Source organism: Crocuta crocuta, unplaced genomic scaffold, assembly GCF_008692635.1.
Source record: "Crocuta crocuta isolate KB4526 unplaced genomic scaffold, BGI_CrCroc_1.0 scaffold274, whole genome shotgun sequence".
Taxonomy (NCBI): Eukaryota; Metazoa; Chordata; class Mammalia; order Carnivora; family Hyaenidae; genus Crocuta; species Crocuta crocuta.
This window is the reverse complement of record NW_027530222.1, coordinates 4,429,557-4,447,383: the sequence shown is the minus strand read 5'-3', so window position 1 is coordinate 4,447,383 and position 17,827 is coordinate 4,429,557. Positions and strand designations below refer to the sequence as shown.

At 39.3% G+C, this 17,827-nt stretch overlaps 1 pseudogene; it reads left to right on the top strand.

The window, feature by feature from the left end:
• Positions 1–1,073: 1,073 nt before the first annotated feature.
• On the top strand, positions 1,074–1,669 carry LOC144232708 (MICOS complex subunit MIC26 pseudogene; annotated as a pseudogene).
• The last annotated feature ends 16,158 nt before the right edge of the window (positions 1,670–17,827 follow it).

The following is a 17,827-nucleotide window of genomic DNA, read 5'->3' as shown; positions in this document are numbered from 1 at the left end:
TCTCTTTAAGAGTGGGGACCCAATTATCACCAGGCCTCCTGGTTCACCCAGTGCTGAGTCAGCAGCCTTTTAAAACTCCAGGCTCCAAGGCCCGCAGGTTATACAAACACAGAACTCAGCCCTTTCTAGCTTTCGTTGCCAGACCTTATGGGGATTTATTTTCCCTGTGTGGGCTCCTTGATGCTTTTCATCATTGTGCTTGCAGCTTCCTCACTCTTGTGGGCAACTTCTGATCATGTTTCTGCTCTTCTAAACTCTGCAATACAGTTTCTTCTCTATATTTAGTTGTGGAAATTTTTCTGTGAGTCTTCAGATCACTCTTCAGTTTATTCACTCAGATGTAAGTGGTATTTAGTTGTAAATGTGGGGTAGAATGAGCGTAGGGTCCTACTACTTTGGCAACTTCCCAGCATCTGTCCTGCCTTTATGTTGTTCTTTTTAAAAACATTTATTGAAGTATAATTGACAGACAATATTATATTAATTTCAGGTGTACAACATAGTGATTTGATATTCATATACATTGCAAAATGGTCACTACAGTAGATCTAGTTACTGTCTGTCAGTTTACAAAGTTAATACAATATTATTGACCATATTTTTCATGCTGTATACTACATCCCCGTTATTTATTTTACAGCTGGAAGTTTGTACTTATTAACTTCTCTACCCATTTTGCTCTCCCCCACCAAGTAACTACCCTCTAGCAAACACAAGTCTGCTTTCTGTATCTATAATTAGAGGTTTTGTTTTATTTGCTTTATATTTTATATTTCACATATAAGTGAAGTCATAGGGTGTTTGTCTTTTTCTGTCTGTCTTATGTCATTGATATGACTATAGCTACACCAGCTTTTGTTGGGTTCCATTTGTGTGGAATATCTATTTCCATCCCTTCACATTCAGTCTGTGTGTGTCCTGACTTCTGAAGTAAGCTTCTTGTAGGCAGTATATTGGTAGGTCTTGTTCTTTATCCATCCAGGAACCCTAAGTCTTTTAATTGGAGAATTTTGTCTATTTACATTTAAAGGAACTATTGATAGGTGTGGGCCGGAGCCACTTCTGCCAGCAACATGTTCAAGGTAATTCAGAGCTCTGTGGGGCCCGCCAGCCTTAAGTCTGCATACCTTCCAAGTGTATGCATCGCCTAAAAAAGGACTCGCCTCACAAAACTGCCATGGAGGTTAATGAGCTTTAACTCTACTCCATTCCCGGGGGTCAATCTAAATGTGTAGGGGAGGCAAGGACCCAACTTGAAGAAAGCATCTCACATCTCTGACATTATGGTGAGCCATATTCAAGTTGGCGTCGGGAAATGTACTCACAAACTAAGCCCAAGATGCAGAGCTTGGTTCACTGGTGGTTAGACGGTATAAATATCTCCAAAATGCACCTCCTAGATTTTTTCCAAGACTTGGTGTTACTGGTCTTTCTGGCATTGTTTAACTTCTTTGGCTAGAGGTTCAAAAATAAAGAAGCCAGTGTATCCACCTGGGTTCGTGAGATTAGCTTCCTCTTTTTATTATTCACAATAAGCCATTGTATTTGTACAGGTCAGTGGGAGGAAATTATATGACTGGATTTACAAGGATACATAGTCATAGAAAATTTGTGGAAAGTGAACATTCGAAAGCCAAGAAATATGAAGAATTCACGTGGAAATAAGTAGAATGCTCCATGGTCTGCACCTTTTAATCATTTATAGGTTAACATTGGTAACTCCGTGCAGTAAAACCAGTATTTCAATAGAAAAATGGCAGAGAAGCCAGTACTGAATAGAGTAAATTGGCTTTCTTCTTCAGGAAAAACTATACTAGGCCTCTTTTCATCTTCAGTCACCCAGGACATAATATAGACATAATATTGTCTATATTACTTTTTAATAATAATATATCAGAGCTCTTTTATCATATCTCAGACAATATTATCATTTTCAAAAATTCTCATTTAAGTAGAAGATGTGTTACATTTTAACTATAGTTTGTTATAGTTTTGCACTTACAGCTATTTATATTGCACTTAAAAATTAATAATAAAGGGGCCACCTGGGTGGCTTAATCAGTTAAGCATCCAACTTAGGCTCAGGTCATGATCTCATGCTTTCTGAGTTTGAGCCCTGCATCGGGCTCTCTGCTGTCAGCACAGAGCCCACTTCAGATCCTCTGTGTCCTCTCTCTGCTCCTCTGCCATGTTCTCTTTCTCAAAAATATTTTTTTACTATTAAAAAAATTAATAGTAAAGTAGAATCTTTTCCAGAAGTGTATAGATAATTTACATATTTTTTGTGTGAAAACTCTCCCTTTTTACTCCTTTTACTACCCCCTTTATGTTATTTTTTATATTTTAAGTTTTTGTTTAAATGCCGTTTAGTTACCATACATGTAATTTTAGTGTCAGGTGTTAAAAACAGTGCTTCAACACTTACATACGACACTTGGTGCTCACCACAAGTCAGTTCACTCCTTAATCATCATTTCCAGTTTTCCCCATCCCCCCACCTATCTCCTCTACAATAGCCTTCAGTTTATTCCCTGTAGATAAGAGTCCTCTTCCTGGTTTTCCTCTTTTCTTCCTCTTTAATTGTTTTTTTGTTTGTTTGTTTCTTCAATTCCACATATAAATAAAATCATATGTATTTGTTTTTCCCGAACTGACTTATTTCACTTAGCATGATATGCTCCAGCTCCAACCACATTATTGCAAATGGCAAGATTTCATTCCTTTTGATGGCTAAGTAATATTCCATTGTATATATACATGTCTTTTCTTTATCCATTTGTCTGTCAGTGGACATTTGGGGATTCTCCATAATTTTGCCATTATAAATAATACTGCTATAAACATTGGGGTGTGTGTACCCCATTGAATTAGTATTTTTGTATTCTGAGGTAAATAGTAGTGCATTTGCTGGATCGTAGGTTAGTTCCATTTTAACTTTTTGAGGAACGTCCATTCTATTTTCCACAGTAGCTGTACCAGTTTGCATTCGCGCCAAGAGTGTAAGAGGATTCCCTTTTCTCTGCATCCTCTCTGACACCTGTTTTTTCTTGTGTTGTTGATTTTAGTCATTCTGACAGGTGTGAGGTAATATCTCACGGTAGCTTTGATTTAAATTTCCCTGATGATGAGTAATGTTGAGCATCTTTTCATGTCTCCATTGGCCATCTCAACGTCTTCTTTGGAAAAATGTCTATTCGTGTCTTCTGCCCATTTTTAATTACATCATTTGTTTGTTTGTTTGTTTACAAATAGTTCATTGTCANATTCTTGTTGCTCTGCGTCTAGTTCCTTTAGGTGAGCTGTTAGGTTTTGCACTTACTCTCTTTCTAGTTTCTTGAAATAGGCCTGGAGTGCAATGTACTTTCCCTTTGGTACTGCCTTTACCGCATCCCATAGATTTTGGATTGTTGTGTTTTCATTTTCATTTNTTTTTTCTGTTCATCACATTGAAGATCTCTTGCCATTCTTTTCTGGCCTGCCAGGTTTCAGTAGATAAGTCTGTCACCACTCTGATAGGTTTGCTTTTGTATGTTAGGGCCCTTTTCTCCCTAGCTGCTTTCTAAATTTTCTCTTTGTCCTTATATTTTGCCATTTTTACTATGAAATGTCATGCAGAAGGTCAATTCCAATTACGTCTGAGGGGGGGTCCTCTGAGTCTTGTATTTCGATANTCTCATTTATCCCTTTTTTTAATTCTTCATGCCTATTTATATTCTCCATTTTGTTGTAACCAGTTTCTTTGATGTCACCTAAATTTTTTCAAGCCCAGCTATTAATTTTATGATTATTATTCTAAAATCTTGTTCAGTTATGCTGCTTCTATCTGTTTTGAGCAGTTCATTAGCTGTCAATTCTTCTTGGAATTTCTTTGGAGGAGAGCTTTTTCGTTTCATCATTTTAGTTAGCTTTCTGGCTCTTTTTAGTTTTAAAGACTTGTTATGCTCTCTGCACCTGTGAGTGCTGCTATATCCAAGAAGACTCTTTGACTGTCCAGGGCCTATCCTTTCAGAGAGTGTTTTTTGAATGGTGTCTCTTGGTCTCTCTTGTTGAGACCTTGGTTATTTTGTTTTCCTACTCGTAGTGTAATTTGGGCCTCTCCACTATGTGTACTTTGGCTTCTTTCTTGAGGTAGCCCTGGAAAGGAAAACAGACTGACAAACACACAGGGAGCAGGGGCACACAAACGCACAAACAAATCCGACTAACATGCAAACAGAGAGGGAAAGTGAAAAAGTTAAGAGAAAAGATGGTGGAGGGAAGGCAGATAATAGAAAATCAAAGAATACATAAAAAGGTCAAAAGGAAGAAAAGAAAAGGAAAAAAGAAGAATACCAATGGACAAAGAACGGTTTATAGCATATAACCGGATTTCCCAGCTACAATTAAATAGCCGGGTGTGTGCAGTGCTGGTTGAAGAGCATAGAGACCGAGAGAGAACACAGGGCGGGGATGAAGCAAAATTGGAAATAGAATGAACAGGCAGAAGGGATAAGAAGCTTTTTTCAAAGAGTTAAAGGGTGGAGTATGGTTGGTTAGGTGAGAGAGGGATGCTGGCGTTATCCAGATAAACTACATAGTCAGTTACTCCTGAGAGAAAGAGATGAAAAGGTCGGGAGGTATAGAATTTACATCTATAGAATGGACTAAATGTGATTGTTTAAGCATGCCGGTGACCAGAGTTAATCAGGTCAGTGTTCTGGGGGAGAAAAAAAAAAAAAAAAAAAAAAGGAAGGGAAAAAAAGAAGAAAAAAAATGGAAAAGGGGAGGAGGGCAGCTCTGAAGCAGGGATGGGCGCGGTGTGATCCAATGTGTGAGGCGGAGTTCTGCTTTGGCCGTTGTAGGGAGGAGAGTGGCGGCACTCCACCTCGCTTTTATGGGCATGTAAACTCCCAGGGCCAGGGGCTCAGCCAACATTTGTTGCGCTTTTCAACCCAGGCCAGTCCCAGCCTCCAAATCCCAGTCCAAGAGCCCCGCTGAAATTGCCACAGGCAATCCCCTGGCAACCCCCTCAGGGCAATTCCAAGCCTCCTGCCTAGCTCTGGGGGTGGAGCCAGAAGCCACTGCTCCCTTCTCCCCTGGGTGGGGCTAGGGAGCCTGGGCGGGGCGGGGGGCCTTGTCTGCCTGGTGCGATGAGCCCGCGGGAGTGAGGAAATTGAGGTCCCTCTGTGTCTCTTCACCCAAAACCCGAATTTGCGGGCAAATCTCCCAGTTTTTAGCTCTTTGTCTTCCCTCTAGAGCTCCAGCCAGCCAGGAGCGCGGATGCCTGGTGCCTGCGCGCGGCTCTCCAGGGGTCCAAGCCCGCCAGGAGGGCCTTGGTGGCAAGCTCGTAGCTTCTCCCAGCCAGCCAGGAGCCGGGTCAAAGAAGCAGTCTGGGAGCGAGCGCAGTCCCTCATGGCGAGCTGGAGTGTGGGGGCCTGGTGCGCAGCTATTTTGTGCGCAAGGTCTTTCTATGCCCCGAGCAGAGGTTTTTCCCCGAGTGCAGGTTTTTCTGTTTCGGACTCTCTCTCTTTTTCCCCTCTCACTCCCCGCAGAGGGGGATTGCCCCATCCCTCCAGTCTCTGATCCAGGCCCGATTTTATCTTCCCCAGTTCGCACTCACGTTAGAAGGCTTTCTCAGTGGATTCTGCTTCCTTTTTCTCCCAATCTCTTGTGTTTTGTACGGGTCCTATGGCTTCAGATCTTTTCCGTGTGAGGCATGGGTGCGAGTGCAAGTATGGAGCTCCCTACTTCTCTGCCATCTTGCCCTACATCATTTGTTTTTTAAGGGTTGTGTTTTATAAGTTTTTTATATATTTTAGATACTAACCCTTGATCAGATGTGTCATTTGCAAATATCATTTGCAAAAATCAAAGCAGTGTCAAGAGGTGGCAATAACCAAGGTCAATTATGGACTTATTGGTAGCTGTAGAGGCCCTGGCTGCTCGTATGTGCTCCCATGGCTGTATACCCTCCCTCTGGGTTGCATATTGCAGTGGAGGTTGATGATGGGGGGCCTGGAATGGGGGCATGCCGATGCACAACTGAAGGGACTAGCAACAAGTGGGCACAGTGATGCTGGCCAGTGATGGATGGCAGGATTGATCTGGGCTCATAAGCAGCTGTGAAGGCCTTCGCTGTTGGTGTGCTCACTTGTGGCTGTACACTTTTCCCTGGGGCATGCATGTTGCAGTGGATGTGGCTGATAGGTCAGTGTGTGGAGGTGCACAGCTGGAGGGGCTTTGAGCATGAGCGTGGCAATGAGAGTCAGTGGGGGGAATCTAGAGTGTCCTCTTCCACTCACACAGCCATAGAGGGCTTGGATGACTGTTGGTGTGGTTTCTGGGAACCAGCAAAGAAGTGGAAGGGAACACGGAGAGACTCATATGACTGGCTTTAGCAAACATGAATATTTATGGGGCAGAAAAGTGGCAAAATCTGGGTCTGTGGTGGTTATGCTGGCCATTGGCTTTGTTGGCAAAATGTGCTGAGTTTGTCTGCAGAGCAGGTCTCTCTGAACTCCAGTTATTCTCACTGTGTATCTGTTAATAATAGCTTCCTGCTTTTCTTCTTCCTAACCAGCTCCCTATGTCTCAGCTTTGCCAGTCTGGCAGGGGTGAAAACAGAGTGGGATCTTTGCATAGTGCCCCCGAGAGACTGGAGAAGCTGGGTGCTTACTTCAGTATTGCTTTCCTGGGGAGAACTCTTTCTAGCTGGGAAGTTAGTTCTTGGTGCTGAACAATGCTGGTTTGTGAGATGGGATAATGAAGACCAAACGAAGATGTCTGCTTTCTCTTTTCAAATTTTTTCTTTGTTTGTTCCACTTTGTTGCTTAAACTTCTTAAGTGAACTCTGGAGATCTTCCAGAAATGACTGTTTAAAAAAAAACAACTGTCCAATTGTTGATCTTTGAGGAGGAGCAAGGAAGCCGGGTTTATCTATATTGCCATTTTTCTACTTCCGCATTGTTTGTCTTTTTTTTTTTTTTGAGAGAGAGAGAGAGAAATCTGGGGAGAGGGGCAGAGAGAGAGAAAGAGAATCTAAAGCAGGCACCATGCCCACTGCAGAACCTGTTGTGGGGCTCAATCCCACAACCCTGGGATCATGACCTGAGCTGAAATCAAGAGTTGGATGCTCAACCTACTGAGCCACCCAGTTGCCCCCACATTCTTTGTCTTAATGCAAGTATATGTGGGCATGTGTGTATTTCTGTGTTTTCTCTCTTGTTCCATGAGTCTGTTTCTTTATGTATTAGCCAAATCAGTGCCTTATCAGCAGTAGCTTTTGTCTCTTATTGGCATATATTCAATAGAGCCAGTCCTCCCACCTTGTCTCTTTAAATAGAGTCCTAGCTGTTCTTCGCCATTTTGGTACAAATTTTATAATCAGATTGTTACTGTTTGGATGCACGCACACACACACACACACACACACACACACACACACACGAAGCTGGGACTTTAACTGAGTTTTATGCATCATGAATATGATCTCTTTCCATTTATTTAGGTCTTTATTAATTCCCCTCACTAATATGCTATAGTTTTCTTCATAGGAATATTATACATTTTTCAAGATTTATTCCTAGGTACTATATGTTTTTTGCAGTTTCAACTATAATATATTAGTATTTTGTTTGCTGCTGTATGAACACACAGTTGTTTTTGTGTATTTACTGTATCCAGCAATTTTGCTGAGCTCATTTTTTTAGTTGTAATACTTAACTATCAATTCTTCTGGAATTCCTACATGGAAAATGATATACTCTATGAATAATGACAGACTTACTTTTGTTTCTAAATATACAACCAATGTAAATTTAACCTCCTTTTTAAAAAATTTGGGATGGCTGGGTGACTCAGTTGGTTAAAAGTCCAGCTCTTGATTTAGGCTCATGTCATGATCTCATGGTTGGTGAGATTGAGCCCCTCATGGGGCTCTGTGGTGACAGTGCAAAGCCTGTTTGGGATTCTCTCTTTCCCTGTTTCTCTGACCGTCCTCCTCCTCAAAATAAGTAAATAAACATTAAAAATGATTTAAAGATTTTTTGTAATGGCTAGAGTTTTATTTTAAGAGTTTTATCTTTTTAATAGAATTCAATACTGTATTCATAGCATAACTAGGCCGGGCACAATGACGGAGCTTCTTTACTGAATCAAAGAGAATTAAAGGTAGAAGAAGTTCAGCACCTGGGACAGCTCGTTGAAACTGCAGCGTGTTTGCCTCTGTGGAAAACAGCTTTTATCCTAAGAATGTATGATTTACATAGTTGGCGGTATCTAATTTTAAAAAACATTATTATTAGAGCATTCTTGCCATTTTTTGCCATCTTTTTCCATTGGTGCTATGGAATCAACTTTATAGTTTCAAGCTTTTCTTTGAAATAGGGGTCAATTTTGTAAGCTAAAAGTCAGAGGCAAGGAGATTAAACCAAAGCAAGATGTTGGTAAACATCACCCAGCGTCATGGAGAGTAGGGAAATTGTTGCAGGATTTTATTCCACTTGCCTTTTCCCAAACACAGCATTCAGATTTGATGTTTTTAATCAGAGACTATTCTAGATGTTATTAGGGAGTTTGTTTAAAGCCATTGGATATATAGGAATATAGCATGTTTCTCAGATTTTAATAACAATCTTGATAAAAAGCTATTTTCTTTCTTCCTCAATTTCTTTCATTCTTTTTCTTTTTTCTCCTATAGTTACTTTCCATTCTCTGAGGGCACTGTGAGAAAAATCCTGATGAAGAAAAGGAAACTGAAATTCTCATAGATTTGGACAAAAACTGCCCTAATGTTGATGTTATGTTTCAATCACACTAAAGAAGGCCACGGTAAACAACAATAGAGTTTTACAGTAACCAGAGTTTTAAAAGATTAAAAATATTTTGGGAACCAGATGGCCATTTAAATAGTTTCTTTTTGTCAAGTAAATTGGCTAATCATAATTAACAAGAGAGACATATAAATTCTCCAGGAAATATTTTTAAAAACTATAATACCCTACCATCCCCCCCAAGCCATGTTGCAGTAAGGAGAACAATCTTATGCTAAGTTTAGTGGGTTGAAAAGATACCAATAAGCCTGGGTTCTTGTGTTATGACCATGATATTATCTCTGGATTGCTTACTTCTGGACTTCTCAGTATTTTAGAAGAAATAAATTTTTAAGGCACTTAAGAAATGGAATTGTTAAGGCACTTTGGAAGGTTTCTCAAACTCCCAGCTAAATATTTTCCTCTTAAGAATGTAAGTTAGTGTTCAGTAAAATTACAGTGGAGTAGCAGTACCCTAGGCTCATCTCAGCTCATGAAACACAACTAGAGAACTACCAAATCATATAATCATACTAAATACCCCGAAATTGGCCTGAAGACTGACAGAACAAATTCCACAACTAAAGGGAGAGAAAAGGGCAAACCAAAGAAAGTAGAAAGTGTGGAGATGTGTTTAGGGGAGAAATGGATTACAGGTAGTATGGAGGGGGAGGGGAGGGAGCCATGGTCACAGAGAGGGCAAGAGAGAGAGGAGGCCACAGGAGAATGCACAAGGAGAGCGTTTATCCATTGGCTTGCATACAAGAGGGGCTGAGTTTCGTGAGTTCTTGCAACCACCCAGGCTTACAGCCTGGAGTTTAAAAGGTCTAGCAGTTTCCCTGGGATAGAGCCTGGAGGGCACTGCACTTCCTTTAGAGAGAAGACAGGCAGACAACCCAGCGACAGACAGTGTGGTACCAGTGATCTGAAGAATGCTTGGGGCCCTACAGTCTGTGACCGAATCTTCCTACTGCTCACCTGGAGAGAAGCTTGATATGCTCAAGGATTAAACCAATTTAAAGAAGAAGAGTGATGAAAATTGTTTGGATGTGCTTTCCAAGAATTGTTCCAGATTTGGGGTCTGAAAACAAAGGAAATGGCTTTTTAGCACGCTTCACTTTGAATAGAGGAAGAGAGGAAACTGCCTTGTAAGTGGGTCTTTTAGTGATTCCTCCCCTAACTTTTGTAAGGAACTAAGATGGACCTATTTTGAATTCTGCTTAAAGATTAAGATTATATGAAGTGGCCATTTGCAAAAGAAAAATGGATCAGAAGATGGAAGATGAAGTGACTACCTGGAGATTCTAATCTAACAGGCTACCTCAAGAAACAAGCCAAAGTACACTTGGTGGAGAGTCCCAAATACAACTACGAGTAGGAAAACAAAATAACCAAACTCTCAACAAGAGAAACCAAGAGACACCATTCAAAGAACACTTCCTGAACAGATAGGCCCTGAACAGTCAAAGAGTCCTCTTTAATACAGGAGAACCCGCAGGGGCAGAGGGCACAACAAGCTTTTAAAATTAACAAGAGATAGAAAGATAACCAAAATGATGAAACAGAATAACTCTCCTCCAAAGAAATTCCAGGAAGAAATGACAGCTAAAGAACTGCTCAAAACAGATATAAGCAACATAACTGAACAAGAACTTAGAACAATAGTCATAAAATTAATCACTGGGCTTGAAAAAAACATGGAAGACATCAGAGAAACTATTGCTACAAAGACTGTGGAGCTCAAAAATAGTTGTGATGAATTAAAAAATTCTATAAATGAGATACATAATAAACAGAAGCATCCAATGCATGGACTGAAGAGGCAGAAAGGAGAATAAGTGATTTAGAAGACACTATTATAGAGAAAGAGGAAGTTGAGAAAAAGAGAGATAAACTGATCCAGGAACATGAAAGAACAGTGCAATAGCTCAGCGATACAATCAAATGGAACAATATCCATATCATAGGAATCCCAGAAAAGGAAGAGAGAGGGAAACGTGCTGAAGGAGTCCTGGAACAAATTATAGCAGAGAACTACCCCAACCTGGGAGGGAAGTAGACGTTGAAATTCAAGAGGCACAGAGAACTCCCCTTAGACAAAACTTGAATCGATCTTCTGCATGACATATCATAGTAAAACTGGCAAAATATAAGGACAAAGAGAATATTGAAAGCAGCTAGGGAGAAAAGGACCCTAATATACAGGAAAACCTAAAAGAGTGGTGACAGACCTATCTACTGAAACTTGGCAGGCCAGAAGGAGTGGCAGGAAATCTTCAATGTGATGAACAGAAAAAATATGCAGCCAAGAATCCTCTATCCAGCAAGCCTGTCATTCAGAATAGAAGGAGAAATAAAAGTCTTTCCAAATAAACAAAAATTGAGAGAATTCATCACCACTAAACCAGTCCTACAAGAAATTCTGAGGGGGACTCTCTGAGGAAATGTTGCAAGGAACGCAATATGCTAGAGACACCACCACAAGCATGAATCCCACTAAGGACACAATGACTCAAACCCATATTTTTCAATAATAACACTGAATGTAAATGGACTAAATGCCCCAATAAAAAGACATAGGGTAGCAGAATGGATAAAAAACCAAAATCAATGTATTTGTTTTCTACAAAAACTCATGTTAGACAGGAAGACACCCTCAGCTTGAAAGTAAGGGGATGGAGAAATATCCATCATGCTATGGGAAGTCAAAAGAAAGCTGGAGTAGCTATACTTATATCAGACAAACTGGACTTTAAAGCAAAGACAGTAACAAGGGATGAAGAAGGGCATTTTATAATAATTACAGGGTCTATCCATCAGGAAGAGCTAACAATTATAAATGTCTACGCACCAAATAATGGGAGCACCTAAATACAGAAAACAATTAATCACAAACAGAAACACTCTTATTGATAAGAACGTGCTAATAGCAGGGGACTTTAATACTCCACTTACAGCAATGGACAGATCAACTAGGCAGAAAAATCAATAAAGACACAATGGACTTAAATGACACGTTGGATGAGATGGATTTGACAGATATATTTAGAACCCTACATACTGAGGCCATGGAATTCCCTTTCTTCTCAAGTTCACATGGCACATTCTCCAAGATAGATCACATACTGGGACACAGAGCAGCCCTCAATAAATAAAAAAGAACTGAGAACATACCATGCACACTTTCAGATCACAGTGCTATGAAACTTGAAATCAATCACAGAAAGAAGTCTGGAAAACCTCCAAAAACATAGAGGTTAAACAACACCCTACTAAAGAATGAATGGGCCAATCAGCAATTAGAGAAGAAATTAAAAATATATGGAAACAAATGAAGATGAAAATACAACAATCCAAACTCTATGGGATGCAGCAAAGGCAGTCCTAAGAAGAAAGTACATTGCCCTCCAGGCCTATTTCAAGAAACTAGAAAAAACGCAAGTGCAAAGTCTAACAGCTCGCCTAAAAGAACTAGAAGCAGAGCAACAAGAGCACCCCAANCAAAGATATAAAAGATCTGTATTATGAAAACTATAGAAAACATATGAAGGAAATTGAAAAAGACACAAAGAAAGGGAAAAACATTCCATGCTCATGGATTGGAAGAATAAATATAGTTAAAATGTGATTACTCCCCAAAGCAATCTACACATTCAATGAAATCCCAATCAAAATTGCACCAGCATACTTCTCAAAACTAGAACAAACTATCCTAAAATTTGTATGGAACCACAAAGACCCCGAATAGCCAAGTTAATACTGAAGAAGAAAACCAATTCGGGAGATATCACCATCCCAGACTTTAGCCTCTACTACAAAGCTGTCATCATGAAGACAGTATGGTATTAGCACAACAATAGACACACAGACCAATGGAATAGAATTGAGAACTCAGAGCTGGACCCAAAAATGTATGGCCAACTAATCTTTAACAAAGCCCGAAAGNACCATATGTTTGCACATATAGGAGGATTAGGAAGAACTTAATGGAAAACCATGGGGGAGTAGAAGGGGCAAAATAGTGGGGAAGAGGGAGGGAGGCAAACTATGAGAGACTCTTGAATGCCGAGAACAAACTGAGGATGGATGGGGATGGGGGGAGGGGAAGGGGGGTTATGGTGATGGAGGAAGGCACTTGTGGGGATGAGCACTGGGTGTTATATGGAAACCAACTTGACAATAAACTATTAAAAAAAAAGAATGCTTGGGGCCACATTGGGGAGATTATTCTGTCTTCTTGGAGTGTATCTCTGAGAGGCAGAGTTCAGGGAAGAAAGGAGCCAGCCAGAGCCATTTCCTTTCCCTGCCCCTCAGCATAACTACAGAGCCACCAGAGGGAAGGAGCTCAGCCATGACACTGACTGCCCAGCTTGCATACATGAAACCCATCCCCCTTTGCTGTGGCCTGTCTGCCCTTCTCATTCAAGTTTCTTTCAGTCCCAAGGTGGCAGGCCCCTCCCCAAGAAGACCAGCACAAGACTCTGCCCATACCACATTCCCTGACCAGAGAGTTCTACAGAACCTCAGTTCTGGTGGATATGGTGTCAGGTATCATTTCATATGCAGACCAGAGCACACTTAGTTAAAACTTGCCACACGCAGGCCAGGGACCAAACACTGCCCACAGAAGTCTAGAAGATGCTCTACAGATGACTGGCCTGAAGGATAGAGCAACCAAAACACAACAGCAGAGCACACACTGGAGATGTTCCTTGAAGCACCAACCCTGGGCCTTATGTGGCCTTTTCTTATAAAACCATTACTTTCAGGAGCAACAAATATAACTGGCTTTTCTAACATAACGAAGAAGACTGAGACAAAATGCAAAGATGGAGGAATTCATCCCAAATGATAGAACATGATAAGGTCATGGCCAGAGATCTAAGTGAAACAGACAAAATGGACATGCCTGATGGAGAATGTAAAGCAACAATCATAAGGATACTCACTGGGCTTGAGAAAAGAATGGAATGCATGAGTGAGGCCTTTACCACAGAGATAAAATAGTTAAGAAAGAATCACTCAGAGATGAAGGTGCAATAAACAAGACTGGAAACACAACTGATGTAGTGAACAACAGACTAGAGGAGGCAGAGGAATGAATTAGTGACCTAGATGACAAAATAATGTAAAATAATGAAGATGAACAAAAGACGGAAAGAAGTATGGAACTGGGGAATAGACTCAGGGAACTCAGGGACTCCATCAAACATAATGACATTCATATTATAGAAGTCCCAGAAGAAGAGAGAGAAAAGGGAGCAGAAAACTTATTTGAGGAAATCATAGGAAAAGGGGGCAGAAAACTTTCTTAAATTGGAGAAAGATACAGACACCCAGATCCAGGAGGCACAAAGAATGTCCATCAACATAACCAAAAGCATGCCAACATTGATACATATGGTAATTAAATTTGCAAAATATCGTGATAAAGAAAAAACCTAAAAACAGCAAGACAAAACAACAAGGGAAGACCCATGAGTCTAGCGCAGAGTTCTCAACAGAAACTTGGCAAGCCAGAAGGAAGTGACATGACATATTCAAAGTGCTGAGTGGAAAAGCCCTGCAGCCAAGAATACTCTATCCAGCAAGGCTGTCATTCAGAATAGAAGGCAAGATAAAGAGTTTCCCAGACAAACAAACTATAGAAGTTCATGACCACCAAACTAACCCTGCAAGAAATATTAAAGGGGCTCTGAGTGGAAAGGGAAGACCAAAAGTGCAAAGACAAGAAAAGATCAGAGAAAATCTTCACAAACTGATAAAACAAGTAATAAAATGACAATAAATCCATTGCTATCAATAATTACTCTGAATGTAAATGGACTAAATGCTCCAATCAAAAGACATAGAGTGTCAGACTGGATAAAAAAAACAAGACCCATCTATATGCTGCCTACGAGAGACTCATTCTAGATTTAAAGACACCTGCAGAATAAAAGTGAGGGGACAGAGAAATATTTATCACGAAAATGGATGTCAGAAGAAAGCTGGAGTAGCAATACTTACATTGGACAAACTAGATTCTTAAAAACAAAGATGGTAAGAAGGCATGAAGAAGCACACTATATCATAAAAAGGGAAATATCCAAAAAGAAGATATAACAATTGTAAATATTTATGCACCCAGCATGAGAGCACCCAAATATATAAATTAACAAACATAAAGGAACTCATTGATAATAATATCATAATAGTAGGGGGCTTAAACACCCTACTTACAGCAACGGACAGATCATCTAAGCAGAAAATCAACAAGGAAACAGTGGCTTTGAATGACACACTGGGCCAGATGGATTTAACAGATATATTCAGAATTTTGATTAAAGCATTCCATCCTAAAGCAGCAGAATACACATTCCTTTCGAGTGTACATGAGACATTATCCAGAACAGAATACATTTGGGTCACAAATCAGACCTCAGCAAAAACAAAAAGATCAGAGTCATACCATGCATCTTTTCTGACCACAAGCTATGAAACTAGAAGTCAACCACAAGAAAAACTTTGGAAAGACCACAAATAAGTACAAGTTAAGCAACATGCTACTAAACAATGAATGGATTAATCAGGGTATCAAAAGAGAAATAAAAAATTACATGAAAACAAATGAAAAGGAAAATACGGTGGTCCAACACTTTTGGGATGCAACAAAAGCAGTCCTAAGAGAGAAGTATATAGATAGGTCTACCTCAAGAAGCAAGAAAAATCTCAAATAAACAACCTAATCTTATGCCTAAAGGAGTTAGAAAGAGAACAAGAAATGAAGCCTAAAGCCAGCAGAAGGAAGGAAATAATAAAGAGCAGAAATAAATGATATAGAAACCAAATAATAAAGAGCAGGTATAAATGATGTAGAAACCAAAATAAAACCGACTAAAACATATCAATGAAACCAGGAGCTGGTTCAAAATTAATAAAATTGATAACCCCCTAGCCAGGCTTACCAAAAGAAAAAGAATGAAGACCCAAATAAATAAAACCAAATGAGAAAGTAGAAATAACAACCGACACCACAGAAATACAAATAATTATAAGAGAATATTATGAAAAACTATATGACAACAAATTGACGACCTGGAAGAAATGGATAAATTCCTAGAAACATAAGCTACCAACACTGAAACCATAAAATATAGAAAACTTGAACAGACTGATAGCAAGCAAAGAAATTGAATCAGTAATCAAAAATATCCCAACAAACAAAAGTCCAGGGCCATATGGCTCCACAGGTGAATTCTACCAAACATTTAAAGAGAAGTTAATACCTGTTCTTTTCAAACTATTAAAAAAAAATACAAATGGAAGGAAAACTTCCAAATTCATAGTATGAGGCCACCATTATCCTGATAGCACAATCAGATAAAGACTCCACTAAAAAGAGAACTACAGACCAATATCCCTAATGAACATGGATGTAAAAATTCTCAGTAAAATACTAGCAAACTGAATCCAACAGTACATTAAAAGAGTCATTCACCATGAGCAAATGGGATATATTCCTGCTTTGTAAGGAATGTTAGATATTTACAAATCAATCAATGTGATGCTCCACATAAATAAGGATAAGACCTTATGATCCTCTCAATAGATGCAGAAAAATCATTTGACAAAGTAAAACATCCATTCATGATTAAAAACCCTCAACAAAGTCGGGTTAGAGGGAACATACCTCAACATAATAAAGCCCATCTATGAAAAACTCACAGCTAACATCATCCTCAATGAGGAAAAACTGAAAACTTTCCCCTAGAGTCAGGAACAAGATACAGATGTCCACTCTCACCACTTTTATTCAACGTAATACTGGAAGTCCTAGCCATAGCAATCACACAATGAAAAAAAAGTCATCTAAATCAGCAAGAAGAAGTCAAACTTTTAACTATTTGCAGATGACATAAAACTTTATATAGAAAACCTGAAAGATCTCACCAGAAAACTGCTAGAACCAATACACAAATTCAGTAAAATAACAGGATATAAAACCAGTGTACAGAAATCTGTTGCATATCTATACACCAATAATGAAGCACAAGGAGAAAGTAAGGAATTGATCGCATTTACAGTTGCACCAAAAGCCATAAAATACCTAGGAATAAGCCTAGCTAAAGAGGCAAAAGACCTGTAGTCTGCAAACTATAAAACATTTGAAAGAAATTGAAAATGACACAATAAAATGGAAAAACATTCCATTCTTATGGACTGGAAGAACAAATGTTATTACAATGTCTATACTAGCCAAAGTAACCTACACATTTAATGCAATCCCTATCAAACTACCAACAACATTTTTCACAGAGCTAGAACAGACAATTATACAATTTGTATGGAACCGCAAAAGACCCTGAATAGCCAAAGTAGTCTTGAAAAAGAAAAACAAAGCTGGAGGCATCACAATTCCACACTTCGAGTTACATTACAAAGCTGTAATGATCAAAACAGTGTGGTACTGGTGTAGAAACAGACACACAGATTAATGGAACAGAATAGAAAAGCCAGAAATGAACCCACAACTATATGGTCAATTAATCTTTGACAACACAGGGAAGAATATCCAATTGGAAAAAGACTGTCTCTTCAACAAATAGTGTTGGGAAAACTGGACAGCAACATGCAAAAGAATGAAACTGGACCCCTTTTTTATACCGTACGCAAAAATAAATTCAGAATAGATGAAAGACCTAAATGTGAGACAAGAAAACATCAAAATCATAAACCTTTGTGATATGGGCCATAGCAACTTCTTTCTAGATATGTTTCCTAATGCCAAGGAAACAAAAGCAAAAATAAACTATTGGGACTTAATCAGAATGAAAAGCTCTCCACAGTGAATAAAACAATCAACAAAATTGAAAGGCAACCTAAAGAACGGGAGAAGATATTTGCAAATGACATATCTGATAAAGGCTTAGTATCCAAAATATATATAAAGAACTTATAAAACGCAATCCCTAAAAAACAAATGATTTAATTAAAAATGGGAGACACGAAAGACATCCAGATGGCCAACAGAGACATGAAAAGATGCTCAACATTAC